This window comes from Cucurbita pepo, chromosome LG07 (assembly GCF_002806865.2).
Source record: "Cucurbita pepo subsp. pepo cultivar mu-cu-16 chromosome LG07, ASM280686v2, whole genome shotgun sequence".
In the NCBI taxonomy this organism is placed as follows: Eukaryota; Viridiplantae; Streptophyta; class Magnoliopsida; order Cucurbitales; family Cucurbitaceae; genus Cucurbita; species Cucurbita pepo.
Window position 1 is genome coordinate 8,580,685 of NC_036644.1, and position 6,914 is coordinate 8,587,598.

The 6,914-nt window shown below is 32.4% G+C and overlaps 1 protein-coding gene and 1 non-coding gene across 3 annotated transcripts in view; one reads left to right on the plus strand and one right to left on the minus strand.

Annotated features, from left to right (window-relative positions):
- Window positions 1-6,914, plus strand: part of LOC111799331 (ER membrane protein complex subunit 2-like) — a 146,256-nt gene that overhangs the window by 134,587 nt on the left and 4,755 nt on the right. The window lies entirely within an intron of this gene.
- Window positions 5,542-5,615, minus strand: TRNAT-AGU. The gene has a single exon. It is a non-coding gene; the product is annotated as a tRNA-Thr (tRNA).

A 6,914-nucleotide genomic window follows, 5' to 3' on the forward strand; every position in this document is an offset into this window, starting at 1 on the left:
GTCCTTGTTTGTTTGGGCTCTTTCATTTACTTTTTCCCCTTTGATCAACACTAAGAGCATTGCCTTAAGAATCTCCAATTTTCCATTTTCAAATACTTTGGTTGATAACTAAATCTCAAATTTAATTAAACTTCAACTTATTAGATATTTGGGAACGGTTGTTCGCGACAACAACAGTATCCCACAACTGTAAAGAGGACATCAAAATCAGTTCTTTAATTTAATCTTCAAAATTAATTTCCACCGAACTCAGTTGACTTAAAATCATATTGAATTCATTTATATGATCCACAACAGATCTACCTTCAGACATTTGTAGATTGAAAAATCTTCGAATCAAATACACCTTGTTCATACTCAACGGTTTTTCGTACCTATTTAATAGCGCCTTCAATAGAACTTACATTATCTTCTCCTTGATAATGTGAAACGTCACATTTTTGGACAGTGTCTACCAAATCAACCCTAAGGCCTGCCGATCCTTGAGCTTTCGCTGCTCTGTGGTTATGATATTCGGTTTCACCCCAATAGAGATTCATGGAGATCTTTTTGGTACAGAAAATCTTCCATCTACATCTTCTAGAAACCAAAATTGGATCAATTGAACTTCTCAATTCCAATCTTTGAGCTTTCCATCTTCACATATGTTATAACCAAGATCAAATTTGAGTCATACATAATTATGCATCTGTCATGTTTTCATTATGTTTTCAGGCATCTCCGTTACGAGAGAAGCATCAAGGTCTTGCATGGCCAACAAATCAGTAACTTTGCGCCAAACACCAAAATTATTGATTCCATCAAATTTTTCTACTTCAAGATTAAAACTCAAAATTCTCGATCCACATCCTGATTTAATATCAGATGACTCTGCCATTTGTAACAAGTAATCTGGATGAAAGTAGAAAAATACAATTCTTGAAAATTGATTTTCAAGAAAATAAGCACGATTGTGAGCATGTTTTGTAGTTGATGGGGTCAAAACTTTTAGAATACCCCAAATACCACAACCAGGCTTTGATACCACTTGTACAAAAATGATACAACCTTCAAAGCTCTGATACCATTTGTTATGCGCCGAAATGCTACAACCACAAAACTATCATATCAATTGTTGTACCAATAGTGGAAGCAAGATCAAATGTACTCACAACACCAACTAATGAAATTTAAACAAAAAGACAAAGATTTATGTGGTCAGAGACAAGAAATTCCCCTACATCCACGTATAGCCACCAATCACTAATAATCAAAGTGTTTACAAGTGAATACTTCACTCTCACGCTACAAAGTCTCTTACCAAAAAGTTTCTCCAAAATGTCACTCAAAATACAATGTGACACACAGACTCAATCAAATTCCGATATCCTCAATCTCCTACACAAACCCTTTATATAGGGATAATTCATGTAGAATATGAATGTTATATATATACTAAATGAGGATTAATAACCAAAATAAATAAGATATTAATTAAAATGGTTAAAGATTAAATAACCAAATTAATATTTTTATTTAACCAAAACGGCTATACATGGGATGAGAGTTAATAACTAAATTAAATAAAAAAATTGATGACAATTTACAACAAGTTCATAATTTGCTTAATCGGTGGAGATGATTACCAATTTAACCTTTAAGAGTTAACTTTTTTTAGAACAACGGTAACAACCCTAATTTTCTTTAACCTAATTAGTGACGTCATGCATACATAACTTATTAAGCGTAAGCTCATCATAAATAACCTTCTATTTCGTAATCATTCATAGATCCAAAACATCCTTATCTCTAAAAATAAACTTTCAAATAACTTAATTTAAAAATGAATCCCCTCCAAAACAACCTTATCTCCAAAAATAAACTTTCAGATAACTGAATTTAAGAATGAATCTAGACTTTCAAAGAACTGAATTTAAAACAACCTTAACTCTAAAAATAAACTTTCAAATAATTGAATTTAAAAATGAATCGCTCCAAAACAACCTTATCTCCAAAAATAAACTTTCAGATAACTTAATTTAAGAATGAATTAGAGTTTCAAATAACTGAATTTAAAAATAAATCAATGTAACTTAAAACAATCGAATGGTAAACTCCTAAAAATATCTCATCTCCAACTTGTATACGCTTCCTCAACCGTACATTGGCTTACCTCCTAAAAATATCCCATCTCCACCTTCAAATAACTGAATTTAAAAATAAATCTAAATAAAGCTAAATGAATTTAAAAATGAATCTAAATAAAGCAATACTACTGTGACTTAAAACAGTCCAATGGTAAATTCCTAAAAATATCCCATCTCCAACTTACATGGTGTTCTCAGCTTCAAGCTTGGTCAACCGTACATTGTTGCCCTGTCTTTACCTGAACAAAATGTAGGGTCTTTACCTAAAAAATGTAGGTAACACGTGGCTACCTGAAAAAAAATGTAGGGTCTTTACCTCACAAATGTAGGTAACACGTGGCTTGAGTATTTTATGAAATACTCAGTAAGTCACCCACTATTGGGGTTAGGAATGCAAACACATGCAACATATGAGCGGGACCTTAACTTTTCATAAACTTTTCATAGCCTTGGGCGCTTTCCTATTATGGGTAGGGTTGGGTGTGTGGTACTCCTTCACACACGACCCATGTACGTGTACATGGACCCACCAGGCGAGCTCGTAAACATACCTCCTGGACCTGACTTGGTCGAGCACAACGTGTTACACGTAGCCGAACACCACAGAACAGAAAAGGGCCCGCATGATATCATGACAAACATAAATATCGTATTTCATTCTTTCGTAACATAAAGGGGAAGAATCCCGATGCACGTGACATACATCATGAGGTCCTTAACATATCTAACATGACATTACATAAGTAGTGCTAACATCGCATATATGTTTCTTACATTACATGGCGTCTCACATGACCCACATTACATGGCATACTACATAACACGATTGTGAGCACGTTTCATGGTTGATGGGGGTCAAAACTTTTAGAATTCCCGAAATACGACAACCACGCTTTGATACCACTTGTTGTGTGCCGAAATGCTCCACAAAACTATGATACCAATTGTTGTACCAATAGTGGAAGCAAGATCGAAAATGGCTTTAATCTTATATTATAATAAAGTTAATACAACCTTCAAAGCTCTGATACCACTTGTTGTGTGCCGAAATGCTACAACCACAAAACTATGATACCAATTGTTGTACCAATAGTGGAAGCAAGATCGAAAATGGCTTTAATCTTATATTATAATAAAGTTAATTGTAGCTTTTGTTGGGGTTCAAGTTGTTACAAGAATTCAACATATAAACAGGTACCTACGACATATAACGTTCATGTTGTAAATGGACATTTGGGGAACGATCCTCTTTTGTTGACGGAAAGAAATATTCTCTATTCTATTCAATGTACTAGCTCACAATCATGGAGAATACGTACTAAAGGGCAATAATGCTCTAAACGGGTGCTCTAACCAACTGAGCTACAAGAGCTACTTGAAACAAAAAACATACCAATTCTTAAATCACCAAACGAATAAACACCCAAGCTAGTGTATCATAAAATACAAACCAAAAGACATATTTATATGAATGAGAAAAATAAGCAAAATACTAATTTGTCTTTATAATGTAAACCTAAATCAAATAAAATTGTATTACGAAATAGATATGTTATGAAACTCTTGAAATTCGATCTAATATTACTGTTGAAGAACAAGATGTTTAGATCTAAATTATCCAAGAAACCACAAAACGATAAGCAATCAATCCAAGAGAAAGTTTTTGAACCGATTACCTCAATGATTAAGATAAAGAGTAAAAAGAAAAAAAAAAACTCATTTATAAACTCATGATTCGAATCGCTTCACAGAATAACTCAGTCAAGACTACTTGCATAACTCTAGCACGTAAATCTAAACACAAGAAATGCAAAAGAACAAGTTCATGGGTAAAGAAGCATACTATTCAACTTTCATTCTAATATCCAAAATCTTTGTACCATACTAATAACATAAATGACTATTTATAACCTTGAAAATAAACCTTTAAAGTAATATATAGTCCATTGAAATGTTGTAAATGTCTTGTCCATCAATACCATAACGTCCATTAATTAATTTTAACTTAGAATTTTAATATAATATTCTAAAGTGAAAAAAATACTATAAAACATCTCTAAATTTAAACACGTACCCTACAATCTTATTATCCACCAAGAAGTTTTTGTGGCATAATTAAGACACCTTATTCGTTCATTCTCCCATTCTTCAAGAGGATTCGTCCTCGAATTCAATTGATTTCCTTGTAATGCAAACTTAAAATTATTTTCATTCCGTGGTTTTAATCTTGTCGAGGTCTTCCCTTTTATCTTTAGGTCATGCATGGATGTAAAAGTGAAATGGGAGTGTCGCTTCCTGTGCAGCGCATTGGTCTTATTTTTTTCCATGAGTTAGATATTGGCACGAGTTGAAATTAATTATTCAAACTTGCTTTATAATAAGAATTTTAATTTTCGACAAGAATTCAACCGAAAAGGTAGATACACATAGATTGAGTGCTCCCCTTAGAAAGAAAATTCTTTTACTTCCAAGTTTCTGTATTTGTACCTTTGGTATACAAAATATTGTTCTCCTAAAAAACTAGAATCATTTTTCTTTTTAGTCTCTATACCCACGTCAAATATTTCTTTTTATTTTTCATTTTCTTCACTTTTTGTCTCTAATGGCCATTGAGCAACATATAATTTGTATACTGTATTTGCTGGCCTACCTAGAACCTAAAGCTCGGATACGAAATGACCGCTCTAACCAACTAAGCTACAAGAGCCACTTCGAACAGTATTTGTACCTTTGGTATACAAAATATTGTTCTCCTAAAAAACTAGAATCATTTTTCTTTTTAGTCTCTATACCCACGTCAAATATTTCTTTTTATTTTTCATTTTCTTCACTTTTTGTCTCTAATGGCCATTGAGCAACATATAATTTGTATACTGTATTTGCTGGCCTACCTAGAACCTAAACCTCGGATACGAAATGACCGCTCTAACCAACTAAGCTACAAGAGCCACTTCGAAAAGTATTTGTACCTTTGGTATACAAAATATTGTTCTCCTAAAAAACTAAAATCATTTTTCTTTTTAGTCTCTATACCCACGTCAAATTTTTCTTTTTATTTTTCATTTTCTTCACTTTTTGTCTCTAATGGCCATTGAGCAACATATAATTTGTATACTGTATTTGCTGGCCTACCTAGAACATAAAGCGAACATAAAGCTCTGATACGAAATGACCGCTCTAACCAACTAAGCTACAAGAGCCACTTCGAAAAACTATGTATGGAAGACTAAAATAATGTGTTATCTTTCACTTAAAATAGCATTTTTTTATGTTTTGTTGCCAGGAAATATGATGGATAATCCTCGGTTTCTAGACCGAATAAAATATTCTCTATTCAATGTATCATTCTAGACCTAAACAACTAATTGCTATTGTGGGGAGCAAGGTCTATTGGAAACATACTAGAGGGCAATAATGCTCTTGTTGAGAGTTGAACTCAAGACCTCCCGCGCACTAAACGGGTGCTCTAACCAACTGAGCTACAAGAGCTACTTGAAACTAAAAACATACTAATTCTTGAATCGCCAAAACGAATAAACACCCAAGCAACTAGGGAAGAGAACGGAAAAGACTACTACAATACACTGTACATAGAATTGTATCATAAAATACAAACCCAAAAGACATATTTATAGGAATGAGAAAAATAAGCAAAATACTAATTTGTCTTTATAATGTAAACCCAAATCAAATAAAATTGTATTACGAAATAGATATGTTATGAAACTCTTGGAATTCAATCTAATATTAAAATTGTATTATTTTGTTTTATATAAAATGACTCTTTAGGCTAAACTTTTAGAATTCAGTCTAACAACATTGAATTTATTTGTGCTCTTGTTGAGAGTTGAACTCAAGACCTCTCGCTTGCGAAACAAGTGCTCTAACCAACTAAGTTACGAGTGCAACTTGAAAAAAATACGTATCGAAGACTAAAACGACAACCAAACAAATACTCGAACACTATATCTTAGGTTTTTGATTCCATGTTAACTTTATGAAAGGAAAAAAGAAAAACGACTAGGATATACATTGTATGTAAAATTGTATTATGAAATACATACCTAAGAGACCTATTTTGTTACACCCCGAATTTTGAGGCATCGAAAGATCGAGAGTGACTCAAATACACTATGCAATGCATGAAAATGAAAGAACAACTAACAGAAAAAACAGTTACAAAAAAATTTGTGCGAGTTTAAAACTTTACAAGCAATGTGATAAACTCGGAGCAAGAATCAAAATGTATATTTAAATATGCCTAGTTCATGTAACGAGTGAACAAGATTGGGGGAACATTGAAGAGTTCGTTCCCTTCCATTGGTATAGAGCCTATTGATTTTTATTTTGAATTAAAAGTAGTATAGTGGGTATTTGATTTCTCATATATAAGATATATGTAATATTGTTTTGTAAAATTGATTGTTTTTGGCATATCAGTGTGGCATTAGATTTACCGATTTGTTAGACAAATGTATACGGTTAGGTTCATTGTAAATTGAAAAGTGACAGCGGCGGCCATAACCAAGTTCATCCATTTGCGGTACAATTTAGAGTTTTGAAAGCCTAATTTTACTACATTTGGAATTGTTCCAAAATTTTTTTTTAAAAAAATCTACCTTAAGAATTATTCTAAAAGTAAAATATGTATATTTAGAATTGTTCGAATAGGAAAAGTTCTCTATTTGGAATTGTTCCAACCAGGAAATAATCCTATTTTTTTTTACATATGGAATAGTTCCATACCAGAGAAAGATCTCAAACCCTAATTTTATTACATATGGAATA